Raw genomic sequence first — 19,652 nt, forward strand, 5'->3', positions numbered from 1 at the left:
AGAAGAGACTGGAAAGTCTCTGATAGTTCCCATTTGCCCCCTTCACAGGTAATAGCTGCCAGCGCAACGCAGGGAGGTCACCACATACAATAGGGGTGGGGCCACACCTGTAGTCTGCAGCCAGTGAAATTAATTGCGAGCCTTGGAAGTGAACCCGAGGTCACAATTGATGTAGCTGGAAAATCTCTAAATTTCCTTGTAGATACGGGGGCGGCCAAGTCAGTGATAAATTCGACCGTGGGCATGAGAACCACTGGTAAAACAATTCCAGCCATGGGAGTAACAGGAGTAGTACAACACTACCCTTTAAGCAAACCTGCAGAGATTACGATAGGGCCTTTGCATACCAAGCATTCTTTTCTGCTGGCTGCAACGGCTCCGACTAATCTCCTAGGGAGAGATTTACTGTGCAAAATGGGATGTGTCATATATTGTACTCCTGAAGGTGTGTTCTTGGACATACCCGAAAACCACGCTCAGGAAGTGCAGGATATGCTAGACTCCCCAACAAGATTAATGTCACACACTGTTATTGTAAATAGGTGTCCGTCCAAGGTAGAGGAAATGATTTCCCAGATACCGGAATCACTTTGGACCAAGGATGGACAAGACACTGGATTAATGGCAAACGTAGCCCCAGTAGTTGTACAAGTAAAAGATGGTAGGATAGCTCCAAAAATCCCACAATACCCTCTGAAGCCAGAGGTGGAGTTAGGAGTTTACCCTGTAATAAAGCGCTTGCTACAACAGGGCATTCTGGTAAGGACGTCCAGCACTGCCAATAGTCCCATCTTCCCTGTTAAAAAGAGTGGGGGGAGGGGTTACAGATTAGTGCAGGATCTAAGAGGGATCAACAAAATAGTTGAGAGTCAATTCCCCGTAGTGCCAAATCCAGCTGTCATCCTTATGCAAATCCCTCCCACTGCCAAATTTTTCACTGTGATTGACCTCTGCTCCGCTTTCTTCTCGGTACCTCTGCACCCTGACAGTCAATACTTATTCGCATTTACATACAGAGGAGTTCAGTACACCTGGACTCGATTACCACAAGGTTTCATTGACAGTCCAAGTATTTTCTCACAGGCCTTGCATGATTGTTTACAGTCTTTCCAACCTGAGAGTGGATCAATATTAATACAGTACGTAGATGACTTACTGCTGTGTTCAGATTCACTTGAATCGTCCCTGAGAGATACGAAACAACTCCTGTTTCATCTTTCAGACACCGGACACAAGGTTTCCAAAGACAAGTTACAATTATGCCAGACCAAGGTAAAATATTTGGGACACTGTCTGACACAAGGACTGAGACACCTCACCGCTGATAGAATTCAAGCAATTCGTGACATGACCCTGCCACAAACCCAGCAACAGACTAGAACGTTTTTAGGAATGTGTGGGTATTGCCGTAACTGGATCCCAGGTTTTTCCATACTGGCCCTGCCTTTGCAGGAGATGGTCTCATCAAACAAACCTGATCGGATTTCGCACACAGACGAGTCTGAGATGGCATTTGAGAGACTTAAACAGTGCCTAACGCAGGCACCAGCATTAGGCATGCCAGATTATGGAAAACCCTTTGAGCTGTACGGAACAGAGAGTGCTGGGTGCGTGGCAGGTGTCTTAACCTAGAAGCATGGTGATGCCAGCAGGCCGGTAGCCTACTATAGCGCTCAGCTAGACACGGTAGCGCGATCCCTCCACACATGCTTGCGAAGTGTTGCAGCAATAGCATTGCTAGTAAGTAAAAGCGAAGATGTAGTGCTAGGACACAACCTCACAATTCATACATCACATGCAGTGTCAGCTTTACTGAATTCTGCCCAAACCAGACACGTCTCATCAGCGCGGTTTATAAGATGGGAATTGGCATTAATGGCCCCGGTAAACATCACCATAAGGAGATGCAGCGCATTAAATCCTGCAACATATCTCCCAGGTGTGCCTGGACAGGCACAAAGGGTGGAGGATGAGAGTGATGGTGAAGGAGGATTTAGTAAGGAAAATGACACACATGATTGTATGGAATATTTGACCCAAAATTTCACGGCAAGGCCTGACATCAGTGACAACCCACTGGAAGATGTAGATTTCACTTTCTACACTGACAGCAGTTGTTACAGACAGACGGACTCGAGAGACTTGTGTACTGGATATGCAGTCGTAGATGACCAAGGTACCATAGAAGCGGAACCCCTAGGCCCACCACACTCAGCACAAGTTGCTGAACTGGTTGCCCTAACCAGAGCATGCGAATTGGCTAAAGGCAAGTCAGCCAATATCTACACAGATTCTAGGTACGCCTTCATAGTAGTCCATGATTTCGGTGCCCTATGGCGCCTCAGAAATTTCATGACGGCAGCTGGCACATCCGTAGCACATGCAGCCCACATCAAAAGAATTCTAACAGCGATACAGGAACCCGACAGAGTGGCTGTTATCAAGTGTAAAGCTCACACGTATAGCCAAGACCCGGTATCACTTGGTAACAGCCGAGCAGACGAAGCTGCTAAATCAGCAGCCAGTACCCCCATACAGACAGACAGTACACAACTGATGGTATTTAATACTGTAAACACACAGAAATTGTATGAAATGCAAAATTTGTGTCCACCACAAGAAAAGGCAGTTTGGAGGTCAAAAGGATATGGCCAGGAGTCCTCAGGACTCTGGACAGATGGTCAGGGTAAGCCAGTGGCACCCAGAGCATACCTTCCACGTCTAGCGGAAGCGGCACATGGGCTGACTCATCTAGGCAAAGAAGGAATGTGTAAGTTGGTAAGAGCTTATTGGTGCGCCCCAGGTTTTTCTTCCCATGCGGGTAAAAGAGCGATGACATGTCTCACCTGCTTGAGGAAGAATATCGGAAAAGCAATACCAACAGAGCCATCCCATATCCCTCCTACAGATGGTCCTTTCCAGGTAATACAAATTGATTTCATACAATTGCCACCTTGTAGAAATTTAAAATATGTATTGGTTTGTATTGACGTGTTCTCAAATTGGGTTGAAGCATTTCCCGCGGCCACAAATACCGCAGTGTTTACTGCAAAGAAAATTGTGCAGGAATTTGTGTGTAGGTACAGTATCCCTAGAATCATTGAGAGTGATAGGGGTACCCATTTTACAGGTGAAGTTTTTCAAGTAATGTGTAAGTTGATGGGAATTAATAGTAAGCTACACACTCCGTACCGCCCCCAGGCGAGTGCGAAAGTGGAAAGAGTAAACAGCACTATTAAAAACAAATTAAGCAAGGTAATGGCTGAAACAGGATTGTTGTGGCCCGAAGCTTTGCCAATCGTATTATACAGCATCAGAACCACTCCCAGGTCCCTCCTTAATCTGTCTCCTTTTGAAATTCTGTTTGGTCGACAACCCCATGTTATGATTAACCCCCAGGACGATTTGAAATGTAACAATGAAGTAACTGTAAAGTATTTGGTAAAGATGAGTAAGCAATTGAGGAATCAGAATGATAATCTAAAGTTGGTGATTCCTGATTTGCCAGACAGTAATTGTCATGACATTGAACCTGGGGATTATGTAATGATACAGAATTTTCTACGCTCAGGTTGCCTTATTGATAGATGGGAAGGACCATATCAAGTCTTATTGACCAGCACGACAGCATTGAAGGTTGCCGAGAGAGAGACTTGCGTCCATTCGTCTCATTGTAAAAAGGTTGCTGACCCAGAGAGGTCCCGTGATAAAGAACAGACAGTAGAGGTTGTATCACTAGAGTGTCTGTTCCGGGAAGGTTGAGACGACACCTGAGCGCTGAGAATAATAAGACCGGAGGCATTTGTCGAGCCAGATTTCTTTTTCCCTTTTGTTATTTTCTCCAGTTCCCATCTCCCTCCTATTCTCCTCCCCCCTTATTATTTTTCTCCTTTTCCTCCTATAAGATGGACTTGCCCCAAGAGACTGTGATCCGGATTTTCCTGTTGACCATGATGTTGACCAGAGCAGTCTGTTTCGGTGAGAGTACCATGGAGGTCGAGAAAGGATCTGGAATGGGTTCTGATGACCAGGATGGAGGCGTAGTTTTCCAAGAGCAACATAATCATCGAGTAAAGGCGAGTATCAGAAAACGATCTGGTAGCATTGACAATAGAAGGAATTGTGAAGGATTGTTAGCTGAAGAGAACTGCATCTGTAGGCATTGTGACAATATAGTTGAGGATGGGTGCATCAAGAAATGTCAGTCCAGTTTTAATGTCCACATGGACCGGCATCCATTGAGTGACTATCACTCCTTGGTGGGTAAAGTGTTAAACCAGACAGACTGTTGGGTATGCTCTCAAGTACCTCAAGGTCATAGCAAATCAGGACTAGTACCATTCCCTTTAACTGTAGGAGAGGTACTTGAGTTAAGTGGTGGGAGGCCGGTGGACAAGAGGTTTAATATCTCTAGTCCTCCTAGTTTGAAGCTCCACCAATATCATGTGGATAAGTCCTTAGTATGCTTTAACATTTCCAATCCCCGAAAGCCGGGAAATTGGGAAGTGTCATGGAGTAATCAAACCATGACATTTTCATATAGAGCCGATAGAATGCCCATAGACACAGAGCTTATACGCCAGATAGCCAACAGTGGAAAATATTTCCGGTATAGGTATACTCTAGGAAGTAGGACCATGCGAGTTGGAGAAGTATCACCAGGATACTGTGCACATATCGTACAACCTGATACGTGTACTAGACAGATGGGAGAGTTAGGGTTAGGAGATTTCACATGGAAAATTTGTAACATGGTTATGTCATACTCCGTCCCATATGTTCTCCCCGATGATGCATATTTTATATGCGGGAGAAAGGCGTATAAGTGGCTTGCCCCAAACTCAGAGGGATTGTGTTACATTGGAAAAGTACTGCCTGAAGTAATGACTGTATCCCATTTAAAAATGAAAGATATTCACCGCGGTGCCCAAGCTCCTTACACTCACACTCATTACGAGCACGTCGTTAAACGGCACCTGATAGAGAGGACAGAGCATCCGGCCTCTGATCTGATCCATGAATCCACCGGGATTCAATTCCTACTCGCGTTAGATATCACTCGTACCGCCAGAGGAGTGATAAATTATAGATATATATCTGCGCTAGCAAACTTGTTAGACAATATCACCGAAATGTATGACGACACGTTCAGGTACACTGGGAAAGAGTTACAAGCCTACAAAACAGAGCTGGTTCAGCATAGGATGATTCTCAATTATCTCACAGCAGTGACAGGCGGGTATTGTGTTACCCTAGCAACTCAGTATGGAATAAAGTGCTGCACGTGTATTACAAACAGCACTGAGGACCCGGCCGAGGTCATAGACCAAAAGATGGATGACATTTTGCAATTGAAGTGGGAGTTTCGAAGGAAACACAATCTCACACTCGCTGCTGTGGGTAATGAGCTGACCAGTTGGGTGTCATGGTTGAACCCACGAAATTGGTTCTCTGGTTTAGGAGAATGGGCCCAAGGTATTATAATGGACGTAGGGAAATTTCTCTTGTGTATCCTGGGAGTCGTCATATTGGTTGGTCTGATATTTAGATGCGTTCGGGCTTTAACTAAGTGTAAAGGTAGTACTAGAGTGATGAGTCTGAGGAGCGAGGACACTGTAATAACGACAACTAATTTGATTTATGACCCAACGATAGAGACAATGTTGTGATGAAAATGTGATTCCACGGTCCGTTTCTTTCACCCGTTTCTCCTTTGTTTTCCTCCAAGGTACAAAGACATCCGCTTGGAAGAAGAATTTGACAACCTCTTTTATACAGACCATTGATGAACTATGCCCAAGCCCCCAATATCCCTAGTGACTTTAACTTTTTACGAAAGCCCAATACTTTAAAAACTGTAATTTTATGGACAATGGAAAAGCTTTTGCTCGCTATTTACAACAAAAGCACCGAGAGACATCTGACAACATGTACATCAAGACAAGACATCAGACAAGACCTCAATCGGCGACTGTTTATTTAAACTCACATAGTTTACGACTGCATTTATAACGATTGTTTCTTATCTTCATCTCTACAACCTCCAGGTAATGACACACATATCGACAGGGAATATAGACACATATATCAGCATTCACATGTTCCCCCCCTTCATGTATCATCAACTAAATGTGCTCCCCCATTTGTTGCAACCAAAAGCCAAAAAGAGCTCGGTAGAGTTTGACAGCCCATCCACAGACCCTTGATAAGGGATAAGAAGGATTCAATGTATACTTTGCAATACCTCGAAGCTTGATTTAAAACACGTACGGCACGATGATACATGACCCCTCAAACATGGATTTCATACACACATGCTTTTACTGTCTCACTAGGTCATATCTTTCTAACCTTCTCCTCTCTTCCCTTACCCAATCATAAAAAGGTGTTTACATGATGACATATATTTTTCTGTTTGTGAGATTGTTTAGGAAGTGGCAGTTATTGGTGACTGCCAAAGGGTGGACTGTCAAAGTCGAAAAATATAGCGACCTATGATGCCTTGTACTAACCCCATGCGCTTTCCCACTGCACGTGCACATTCTCTCCCGTGCGTGCGCATATTCGCAGTTGCGTGACGGCGCCTCCACGGTCGTGCGCTCAGGCGCGTGGTATGTGCATTTACGGTAGAGTTTGTGTGCGTCTGGTGGGCGACTCGATCGTTACATATTTAATCCAAATAATGTATTTTATAGGTAATATTCCCTTTAATAATATCTGTAAGTATGATTAGTGTAACTGGTTCAGGGACAGAGAGATTCCTCTTTGCATGCTGGGAGGGCTCAGACAAAGGTTGGAGGGTAGTGTATGGTGTCCAGCTGTGGGGTATTGAAGGGGTGTTGTGCCTATGATAATTGGGAGGGATTCGCATAGTTCCTGCTCATGGTTATGCACAGAAGTAGGAAATAAGATTAATTGCATTCCGAATAAATTACACAATAGTGCAGGGTAGGTGAATGGAATTCAGTCATTTCTTTCCCACAGACTGAATACAATAGCCTTATTTACACTAAGCTTTGAGATTCTATGAAGAGGGCTTACACCTTTGTTTATGAATAGAACCAGGTTTCTCTCCAGAATAATGAGTGCTGAGTAGTCAATTGTCTCAACTGAAGGTGGGGTAAACAAAGTCCAGAGAAAGAGTTTGTTTGGAAGATCCAAAACAATAGCTTTCCTCAATATAATCAGACAAAGAGGAATTTAGAATACTAACAAGTCCTAGCCATCGCCCACTTCTTGAACTAACCAATGATCCCAGGTGCAGTACATGTCCCACCCCCTAACCAATGGAAAGAGAGCACACAGTATCTATTGTAGTATGTCTTGAGTTAGTAAATAAATATAGCTTGCAATAGGCTTGGTGACACAAGACTCTGCAAGGTTTTCACGCTGAAGGCTAGAGCCCTGGTCCAGGTTGCGCTGGCGAAGTCATTCCCAGTGTGTAAGTTTTTCTCTGTAACCAACTTATTCTCTGTTTGTATTTGCCATACTCTCTCTCTCTCTCTCTCTGTTATTGTTACGCTGTTGTATATTGTATAAGTTCAGTTATTCTGTTTAGGTGTGTTATGTTAGTGCTGTAGTGTATAAGCTGTAACTGTTTTCCCCTTTTACATACTAAAATCATCTAGATAAAGGTTTTGGAACCTTACAAGGTATTGTGTGTTTATCATTACATTGCTCAGGGTATTCGGAGTGTCTCAATCGCTCAAGCGGCTTTTACATAATAGAGGTTAATCAGCGTTACATTGTGTTGCATACAAGGTTTACTGTGTGTCATCCTGTGAACGTCTGCGCCGCTCGTGTTCCTCTTGTGGGCACAGCGTCCGCTACGCTAGTAGCGTAGCATTATGGTACTCGGACCGCCTATAGCGTGCTCGATACCCAGCGTAAGCCGTGAGCGAACGTGCCGCTCATGAGTCTCGACCACGGCCTAGCGTCTGCTACGCTAAGTGCGTACCCTTACGGTACCCCGTACGCCCATTGCGTACTGAGTCTCTTACCAAAATATAGTGAATGTTATAAGATAAATATTTAGCTTTATCACCGGACTGGGTTCAGAGACTACAGCAAATACAGGTTCTTCAGGGTTGAATCAAGCAGGTTTAATGAAGTTCCATGACATGAATACAACAGCAAACTTAGGAGCAATAGTTGCATACACAGATAAGGCAGAGGCCTAGTCAGCTCTCAATAACTTGAACTGTAGGTTTGAGGAACTGGGCTGTATTGCAGACTAGAAAGCATGAAACATTTTGGCTGAGTCACTTTCCATATATGGAGGAGGCTGAACTGGAAAGTAGGTCGTGACAGCTCCACTAGGAGGGCCTGGAATACCTAAAAGAGAATAGAAAGAGTGCGCTGTCAAAAAGCTGCTGGTGTAGGGGGTGGTAATTCCCCAAAGGAATATGTACAATAAAAATAGTGATCACCAGCGCTAGGTTGTATAAAGTATATATATAATACACTAATTATAAAAAATCCAGGATGGTAGGTTATGTTGAAAAAGTATATATAGTAAATTTAATAAGAGTAATATCTTAAAATCACAGATGCCTCTACAACACAATTAGAAGTTAATTAATCATATAAAATGACCCATCCACATATCTCCTCAATAATTAGTAATTCATACCCCGGCTAGAACTCCCTCTGGAATTATGTCCATATAAATTGTTAGAGAATTGATGAAAGCAATGGAGTTAAGAATGTCCCTTTTAAGCATACCAATGCAAGCGTTTCCAAGCAGATAGGGAAGACTCCAATTTCTCCACAGATGGTGATGTCCAAGGGAAATGCTGTCCAATTAGTGCCGTATGGGTAGTGGAAATGAGGATATCCAGCAATGTTGAGGTGATTTTTTGAAGATGTGTCCGGCAGTCTCTAACTCAACGCGTTTCGCTGGTGTTAGCACCCAGCTTCCTCAGGAGTGAATGGTAGAGTACTGACCCTGGGCTCCTTATAAACCCTGAGCAATTAGTAAAATTCTAGACACCTGAAATACAATTATTCAACAAACCTAACCGTCCAAATAAAAGTATGAAAATAATATACCATTCATATTGGTATTGGTCTCACATGTGTAAATATCATTTTACATCCAAAATCGAGTTTTAGAAAGTGTTTAAAATATACATTTAATTTCTATATAGTTTCATCAAGTCCGGTCATGTGACTATACATCGTCACATGATCCGTTTACTTTGGAATAATTGGTCTATATGGGTCAGGTGACTAGTCTGTCCCGAATCTGAATCCCACCCTGCTGGTGCGCCTGCGCCAGCCGCGCGCACGTCTGCACTCTCCAGGAGAATCCAGCGGCCCCCCACCATGCCGTGCGACCCGTGACGTTGATACGCGCGACTGGTCACGTGATCGAAGTCGGGACGCCGCACCATGGCAACAGGCCGCCTCTTATGTTGGTGGATTTATTATATGTTTATGTCTCCATATCCACTTAGAATGTGAATACATGGGGATCGCCGGGCTGGTGCGCACACACGAGCCGTGTGCGGTCCGTGCTCGCTGGGCTCCCTGCGGCCTGTTGCCATGGTGCGGCGTCCCGACTTCGATCACGTGACCAGTCGCGCGTATCGATGTCACGGGTCGCACGGCATGGTGGGGGGCCGCTGGATTCTCCTGGTGAGTGCGGACGTGCGCGTGGCTGGCGCAGGCGCACCAGCAGGGTGGGATTCAGATTCGGGTCAGACTAGTCACCTGACCCATATAGACCAATTATTCCAAAGTAAACGGATCATGTGACGATGTATAGTCACATGACCGGACTTGATGAAACTATATAGAAATTAAAGGTATATTTTAAACACTTTCTAAAACTCGTTTTTGGATGTAAAATGATATTTACACATGTGAGACCAATACCAATATGAATGGTATATTATTTTCATACTTTTATTTGGACGGTTAGGTTTGTTGAGTAATTGTATTTCTGGTGTCTAGAATTTTACTAATTGCTCAGGGTTTATAAGGAGCCCAGGGTCAGTACTCTACCATTCACTCCTGAGGAAGCTGGGTGCTAACACCAGCGAAACGCGTTGAGTTAGAGACTGCCGGACACATCTTCAAAAAATCACCTCAACATTGCTGGATATCCTCATTTCCACTACCCATACGGCACTAATTGGACAGCATTTCCCTTGGACATCTCCATCTGTGGAGAAATTGGAGTCTTCCCTATCTGCTTGGAAACGCTTGCATTGGTATGCTTAAAAGGGACATTCTTAACTCCATTGCTTTCATCAATTCTCCAACAATTTATATGGACATAATTCCAGAGGGAGTCCTAGCCGGGGTATGAATTACTACTTATTGAGGAGATATGTGGATGTGTCATTTTATATGATTAATTAACTTCTAATTGTGTTGTAGAGGCATCTGTGATTTTAAGATATTACTCTTATTAAATTTACTATATATACTTTTTCAACATAACCTACCATCCTGGATTTTTTATAATTAGTGTATTATATATATACTTTATACAACCTAGCGCTGGTGATCACTATTTTTATTGGGCCTGGAATACCATCTGGGTTGGACCTGGGTCCCTTCAGCACTGGTTGGAGGTATTCCGATCAGCGTGGTCAGTGGTGACTGAATAAAGATGCTGGTTTGGTTGGATGAGTCAGTACTGGGGTTGGGCCAAGTGGTAATTGAGACTTGGGCAATGGGCAGAGCAGCTTTTGGCAATAACATTGTTATATGGTAAGTGGCTGGATAGTGGATAAGTATAATATGTATTAAGTGGATGGAGGTAGGAGGGAGAGGGAAATATATGGGCAATCACACTGTGTATATAGTAAGTGGTTGGAGGGTTAATATAATAAGTATAATATGTAATATGGGAGAGAATGGCCAATAACACTGTGTATATAAAGTAGTAAGTGGCTTGAGGGAAGATTAGTATAATACAGTGGTTCTCAAACTGTGTGCCGTGGCACCCTGGGGTGCCTCAGAACACTTGCAGGGGTGCCTAGGATTGGTGGTCGAGGACCAATTCAAATTATTTATGGTCAATGTAATAGGCAAAACCAGTGCTGGTGGCTGCTAATCATAATATATGTTGACAAACAGAAGCAAGTCCTGTCCCTCACAACATAACTGAACCTAAGGATGTCATATAAACACAATTTACTTAATTTAATATTTCTTTCTACATTTCTCAATAAGAAAATTTTAGTCTAGGGGTGCCGTGAAAAAAATTCTGATACACTAGGGCGCCGTGATTCCAAAAAGTTTGAGAACCACTGGTATAATATGTAAGAAGTGGATGAAGAAACTAGGGAGAGGGGATTATATGGGCAATAGCACTAGGTATATTTGAAGTGGCTGGAGGGAGGATAAGGATAATGGCCCTCATTCCGAGTTGTTCGCTCGTTATTTTTCATCGCATTGCAGCGATTTTCCGCAAACTGCGCATGCACAATGTTCGCGCTGCGGCTGCACCAAGTAAATTTGCTAAGAAGTTTGGTACTTTACTCACGGCATTACGAGGTTTTTTCTTCGTTCTGGTGATCGGAGTGTGATTGACAGGAAGTGGGTGTTTCTGGGCGGAAACTGGACGTTTTTTGGGTGTGTGTGAAAAAACGCTGCCGTTTCTGGGAAAAACGCAGGAGTGGCTGGAGAAACGGGGGAGTGTCTGGGTGAACGCTGGGTGTGTTTGTGACGTCAAACCAGGAACGAAACTGACTGAACTGATCGCAGTGGCAGAGTAAGTGTCGAGCTACTCAGAAACTGCTTAGAAATTTCTATTCGCAATTTTGAGAATCTTTCGTTCGCAATTTTGCTAAGCTAAGATTCACTCTCAGTAGGCGGCGGCTTGCGAGCGAACAACTCGGAATGAGGGCCATTATGCAATAAGTGGATGGAGATAGGAGAGAGAGAGGAAGAGTGTAATATATGGGCAATAACAATGTTTATATGCTGCATAATCATTGTGGCTGCAGGGTGGATAAGTACAGTATAATATGTAAAAAAAGGAGATTTATGGTAAGAACTTACCTTTGTTAAATCTCTTTCTGCGAGGTACACTGGATTCCACAGGGAATAACATCAGAGTGTAGAGTAGGATCTTGATCCAATGCACCAACAGGCTAAAAGCTTTGACTGTTCCCAAGATGCTCGGCGCCACCTCCTCTATAACCACGCCTCCATGCACAGTTGCTCAGTTTTATTAACCAGTCCAATGCAGCAGCAGGTAAAAGAGATGACAACGGTTAGTAGCCACAGACACCACATTCTCACGACAGGAGAACCTATCAGCAGCTAATGCCATACCAACCCAAAGAAGCTAAGTGCGTCAGGGTGGGCGCCCTGTGGAATCCAGTGTACCTCATAGAAAGAGATTTAACAAAGGTAAATTTTTACCATAAATCTCCTTTTCTGCAGCGGGGTACACTGGTATTCCACAGGGAATAGCATTGGGGATGTCCTAAAGCAGTTCCTTATGGGAGGGGACTGTCACACGCCATAGGTGGCGTTCACCACGCTTACCCCTGCGTGCCTGCTGGTCTGTGTTGCGGCCTCCGCCTTCGGTGGTCCACAGGCTCCGGTGTCTGGCTGGCGCGGCTCCCGGCGGTTCCCCGGGGCAGGGGCGCCGCCATGACACCCGGCATCACGTGGGCAGGGAGCAGGTGACGTCATCAGACTGTTCCGCCAATCCAGCGGAGGCGCGAGATTCAAAGTCAGACGCCGGGCAGAGCCTCGGCGCCTGAGTATCGTCTTCTCCCCTGACGTGGATGCCAGTGCTCTTGTTCCCGACGTATCTCTCTGCAGTCGTACCCCAGTGTCTCTCAAGTTCTACAAATCATCAGTGTCTTTAATCACCGCTCTCAAGTTCTACAAATCATCAGTGTCTTTAATCACCGCTCTCAAGTCATACAAATCATCAGTGTCTTTAACCACCGCTCTCAAGTTCTACAAATCATCAGTGTCTTTAATCACCACTCTCAAGTCATACAAATCATCAGTCTCTTTAACCACCGTTCTCAAGTTCTACAAATCATCAGTGTCCTTCACCACCGTTCTCAAGTTCCACAAATCATCAGTGTCTTTAACCACCGTTATCAAGTTCTACAAATCATCAGTGTCTTTAACCACCGTTCACCAGTTCTTCAAATCACCAGTATCTTTCAAAACATCACTTACAAGTTCTTCAGTCATTATTATCTTGTACCAACACTCACAAGTACTTCTTTTCCTGGAATCCTCAGCATTGTTTTTTTTTTTTTTTTAATATAACAATTTTTTATTTTATTAATGGTATACATCCATTATACAACATTTGTATTCAGTGAGACATGGAGCATAAAATATTCAAACATAACTCTTTAGGCTAGTCTTGTCTCATTGTTTTTGGAATGAACATAAAACTTAATATCCATATATGACAATAAAGTATTGTAATATCTAAGGCATTGCTGGCATATCCGAACAGGCATGTTATGACATGACATCAGAGACTGGAGCTCTTTTTATATTAAGAGCCCAACAACACAAAGAAAGTAATATAATAAAAAAAAAATATAAAAAACAAAAAGAACATGTCATTGTTATTAGCTCTTTACTAGTCACCAAAGGAGACCCACTTGTTGCGATGTTGTTGTCCGTTTCTGCGAAGGAACTGATAATGAATTAGATCTTAGAGGAAGAGGATGCCATATGATAAATACCTTATGTATTAGTTAGTAACCTTGGAGTGTTGCTCCATATAATTAAATGTAAAGGAGTATCCCCATATATACTGAACACGAGCTAAAAGAATAGATAGGTATAAAGTACCTGTGAGAATAGGATTATATAGAAGGAAGAAAGAATGAGAAGAGGGGAGGAGTAGTATGAAGGGGGGGGAGAAGAAGGAGAGATCAAGGAGGAAATATGACTCTGTCTAGGCATATTTGCGCTTGAGGAAAGTCCTATTGACATCATATAAAATGCGCAAGAAACTGTTTCATCTCTGTCGGACCATTTATTTCGGGAGTTGGTGACTGAGGGGAGATAAAAAGGTGGTTGAGAGGGGGGGGGGGGGAGGGGCGAGCTCTCCGAACCTGGGCGTCACTTTAGAGGAAGAGAGGATGGGTGTCGTGAATAAAGTAAAGTAAAGATCCCTTCAACCTCCAATTAATTTGACCCTTTAAAGGGCAGGGATCAAAATGTTCGCCGTATTTTAATGGTGAGACCACTGAGTGATGTCAAACATTTCAGTTAGCGAGGTTTTCATTTCTACTGGTAATGATAGCATATAGAAATGCCATTTGTTCATAAACTTGGAGAGATTCTCACCCCCAGCCAAGGTCAATGATCTTCTGTCAAAAAGAAAGATCTGTTTAAGTTTCTGCACTACCTCATTAAGGGATGGTGTGGATTTCGAAGTCCAGTGAATGAGGATTATCTTTTTTGCTATAGTCACTATAATAGTGAGTAGAGGGTGTATCTGTGATGAATGTGGGCCAATTCTCCAATTTGTGAAATTTGCGCATAGACATGCTAGTATGTCGGGCTGTACCCTCGCATTGAATAATTTATTGATGTAAGCTATTACTTTGTACCAGAATTTTTTGATCTTTCCACATGACCAAAAGGAGTGTAGAAATTTGGCATTGTGTGCCGAGCATTTTGGGCAATCTCCCGATTCTTCCAAAACCATGTGCCTTCTCTGTGCTGGGGATATATAGGCCCTATGGATAGTTCTGAAGTGGACCTCCTGTAAATATGAGGAGTTAAGCCATCGCATGGTTAAGGTGAAAGTAGGGCATAAATCAGCGATTTCAGAAATCGTTGGCAAATCTTGTGACCAACTAGTAATGTTTAATGGGGCGAGAGCCGAACGTCTGGCTTGCATTAGTTTGGGATAAAGAAGGTTAGTCTTGTATGGTCTGTATGTTAATAATTTGAGTAGTGAGAGTATAAGATCTTGCTTGTCAGGACAGAAAGTGTGTGTATGAAGAGATATTGCAAAGTGGCGAGCTTGAAGGAACATGAAGAATTGGTTGTTAGGAAGATGGTATTTTTGTTGGAGAGTGGAGAAAGAGAGAGGTATTCCCCCTGGGTCAAAGACTTTTGCAGTTGTCGATAGTCCCTTAGCTTTCCATTCAAGGAAGAGGCAGTTTGTTAAGGATGGGGGGAACCCCGGATTGCCCCATAGTGGAATGTGTGTGGATGAGGAGTGATTTCGGTGTAGGATTTTGTTGATGGAGATCCAGGTTTTGTATGTGTCTGTGAAAATGATGTTATTGTAAATATGTGTTGGGATTTCTTGCTTTTTTGAATGTAGTAGTGCTCCCGGGGAGTAGGGTGCGAACATGGCCATGTCAAGATTGACGTCTGTATATGTGGAGGTTTCCAAGATCCAGTCTGAGATGTAGCGGAACATGACTGAATGTGTATACATGCGTAAATTGGGGGCTTTGAGGCCTCCTTGTTTGATGGGGTTTTGTAATTTGCTTAGAGAGATTCTGGATTTTTTATGTTTCCGAAGGAATTTGGAGGTTAATTTGTCGAAGGTGTTAAAGTCAGAGGGTTTCAGAGAAAGCGGTAGCATTTGAATGAGGTAGAAGATTTTGGGGAAAATAATACTCTTCACCGCAGCAAGGCGGCCCAAGAGTGATAATGGGAGATCTTTCCAGTTCTCGTAAAGAGAGGTTATTTTTGTTAGTAGGGGGGTGTAGTTGAGTTTATAGATGTTGGTAGTGGAAGGTGGAATTTTTATCCCTAAGTATGTTATACCTTCCTTTGCTAAATGAAAGGTAGAGAGAGATGTGATCTTTTGTGTGATAGGGGGGGGGGGCCTTTGATAGGTAGGATTTCAGATTTGGATATGTTTATTTTGAGGCCTGAAATTTGGCCAAAAGCTGATATAAGGGACATAACATGTGGGACTGAGGAAGAGGGATCTGAAAGAAATAAAATCATATCGTCTGCGAACAGAGAAATCTTTAATTCCGTGGATCCGATAACAATTCCAGGTATATTGGACGATTCACGGATGGCTATAGCCAGAGGTTCAATGGCTATGTTGAATAGTAAGGGTGACAGCGGGCACCCTTGTCTGGTGCCTCTAGCTATAGGGAAGGAAGAGGAGAGGGTTCCATTGCATGAGATTTGGGAAGTAGAATTTGAATATAGGGCTGTTATTATATCAATGAATTTCTTAGGGAAACCAAATTTATGTAGCGTGTATTGTAAGTGAGGCCATAGTACTAGATCAAAGGCCTTCTCGGCATCCAGCGAAAGAATGATAGCTGGTGTGGTGGGAGGGGAAACATTCATGCACTGGACAGCCGAGAAGACCTTCCTCAAATTGATCACGGAGTGGCGGCCTGATACAAAGCCAGTTTGATCTTGGTGGATTATATGGGGTAAAATCGGTTGGAGGCGCTTGGATAGAATCTTTGTCAAGATTTTGTAGTCGAGATTGAGTAAAGATATGGGTCTATAAGAGCTAGGTAAGGATAGGTCACGATTTGGTTTGGGGAGAGTTTTTATTATTGCTGATGTGAAGTAAAGTGGGGGATTTAGGTTTGTGAGGAGATGGTTATAAAACAATACTAAGGTGTGAATAATTTTGGGGGCTAGTAGTTTGTAAAATTCGCCTGAAAATCCGTCTGGTCCTGGGGCTTTATCTCGTTGGAGCTGATTAATAACTGAGAGGATCTCTGTTTCCGTTATGGGAGTCATCAAGGTATCAGCAAGAGATTGCGGAATGGTAGGGAGTGTGGGATATTCCCAAATGTGCGGAGTGAAGGATGTGTCCTGGGGAGGGGTGTCTGTAGGAGAGGGGGGAGTAGGGGCTGAGTATAGCGATTCATAAAATGATCTCATTACCTCTGTTACTTGTTGGTTAGAGGTTGTTATTTGGCCATGTTGTGTTTGTAGAGGATGTACGAGCGCAGAGGATCTAGTTCCATGTAGTAAGTTGGTCAAGAGCTTTCCAGTTTTGTTGCCAAATTTGTGATATCTATAATTGATATTAAACAGATGTTTGTCACCTAGGGATTGAAGATGGTCATCAAATTTGGTTTTTGCTTTTGTATATAGTTCTTTGTTTTCAGGAGAGGGTGTTGTCTTGAATAGTTGGAATGCGGATGTTAGGTCTGACTGTAGTTGTAAGTAGCGTGAGGCTATATGTTTTTTGGATCTGGAAGCGTATGAAATGATCGTGCCCCGTAATATTGATTTGGCAGTTTGCCAAAAGATTGGAGGGTTTGAAGTGAGGTGTGATATGTTATCGGCTAAAAGTTCATCCCATTTCTCTATCAGTGTTTTGCAGAACGATTGTGAGCGTGTTAGATGTGTGGGGAATCTCCAGACTTTTGTGACTGAGGGGTCATGTGTGAGTTGGAGGTCAAACCAGATGAGGGCGTGGTCTGAGAGAGAGATGGATTCTATATTGGTAGAAATGATGTCGGGGATTAGGGTATGGGAGATTAAGAGGTAATCTATGCGTGACATGGTGCCATGAGCGGCTGAGAGGCAGGTGTACTCTCTGCCGATGGGGTTAAAGGCTCTCCATACATCAGTGGTTTGGAGGGATGTAGCAAAGTGTGGTATACCAAATTTTGGTAATGAGATGGGTTTAGAATTAGTATTGGATCGGTCAAGGAGCGGGGATGAGATTAGATTGAGGTCCCCACCAATCAGTAGTCTATCATGAAGGTTGGGGGATAGTTTTGTTATCAGAGTGGAGAAAAATGACTTTTTGAAGGTGTTGGGTGCGTATATATTACATAATGTATATGGTATGTCATGTAATGTAGCTTGGGCTATGATAAATCTACCATTGGGGTCAGGTATAACCCTGGTCACTTTTAATGGTAGGGATAGACGTGCTAAAATTATAACTCCACGGGCTTTAGAAGAGAAAGGAGCTGTCGCCACAATCTTCCAGCCCATGGTGCCGAGTTTATTCGACTCCAGTTCTGTCAGGTGTGTTTCTTGTAGATATGCTAAATCTAAGTGTTGCTTAGTTAGGTATTGCAGGATTTTTCGACGCTTGGCTGGGGAGTTTATGCCGCCCACGTTCAGAGAGCCCACCTTAAGGTGTGAGGTTGTCATAAGTGTAAGTCATCAAGTAATGAGGGGACAGAGAGAAGGTTCTATGTGAGTCATATTTCACGTATGTAGCAGAGAGTGGATGATAGAAGAGGGGATAGATGGGAAAGAGAAGAGAGGATATAATTGTGTAAAAGAAAACATATAACAATAATGTCCTTCTTAGGACCTCGCTAGGGGTTAGCCTAGGTGTTTGACGGCATGACCAGCATACCAACTTCCGATTCATCATAATGGGGGGGGGGGGAGTTAGCTTTGGATGAATCCTAGCTACCCGGGACCACCCACCTGATAAAATCAATAGGGAGGGAACGAACCTTTTATGAACATAATAAGCCGCTAATGAGCAGGAATTATTCTTAAACTCTAAAGCAAAAATCTATACATCATCTGTGACTTCAAGAAGTCACGCATCCATCTGCAATATACTCCGCCACTCATATCTTAGTGTCAGAAAAAAAAAAAAGCATCAGTGAAAAAGAGTAAAAAATAAAAACAAAGGGAAAAATATTACTAGTGGTAATATAGAAAAAATAAAAAATAAAGAACAAATATAACAAGGAGGCGTCTCCGCCTGAGTAGACTAACTATGATTAGATTACAGATGTTGGGCTTGTATATCAAACAATAGCGCCCATCCACCATTATGCATCTCAATCTTCAATGTTAGAAAACAGTCAAGCAGTTAGCTAAAAAGTAAACTCAGGAGGGTCTTGGCTGTTTCTGAAACCCATTTAAATTGTTATGAATTGTCCGAAATGTCTTCATGATGCCCCTGAGCTTCATCTTTCAAGAATGCATCAGCGTCGCCAGGGGTGGAGAAGTCATAAAAGGAATCTCCTATGAATATACGTAATTTTGCTGGATATTGAAGGGCAAATTTACGTTTCATCTGCACCAGCTGAGCACAAATAGGTGAAAAGGCCTCCCTGGCCCGTGTGAGTTCAGGGGAGAAGTCTTGAAATATTAGCAATTTATTTTTTTCCCATAGCAAAGGACGTATTTTTCTAGAGGCTGTCCATATGGCTTGCTTGTGAAGGTAGTTTAAGCAGCGTAGAATAACCACTCTGGGACGGGTGTCTGTTGGTCGCAGGTTAGGGCCTATTCTATGTACCCTTTCTATGACAATATCTTTGCAAGCATCTGAGACATGGAGCAGCTGTGGTAATGTGATGCTAACAAATCTCTCCAGTGCGGCATCTTTCACTGATTCAGGAATGCCTATTATTCTTAGATTGTTTCTCCTGGATCGATTTTCGATATTATCTAGCTTGTTTAAAAGGTGATAATTTTCCTTTTGTAAGCGAATTATATCGTGCTGCACATCAGCCATGTCATGTGCTATTTTCCCCATATGTGTCTCGTTTGTGGTCACTCTGTGAGTAAGGTTTTGGAGCTGTGTGGAAATGTCATTTACAGCCTGTGACAGAAGGGGTCCCATCGTGGCCGTTATAGCTTGGGCCAAATCAGAGTGTGTAATGGGGGAATCAAGGTGTCTTTGTAAGGCAGACTTATCTGTTTCAGGAGCCGCTTTCTTGTGTGCCGGAGACGCTGGCGGGGAGTCTGTGTCCGGCGCCATCTTTGAT

The sequence above is a fragment of the Pseudophryne corroboree genome, chromosome 10, assembly GCF_028390025.1.
Source record: "Pseudophryne corroboree isolate aPseCor3 chromosome 10, aPseCor3.hap2, whole genome shotgun sequence".
NCBI lineage: Eukaryota > Metazoa > Chordata > Amphibia > Anura > Myobatrachidae > Pseudophryne > Pseudophryne corroboree.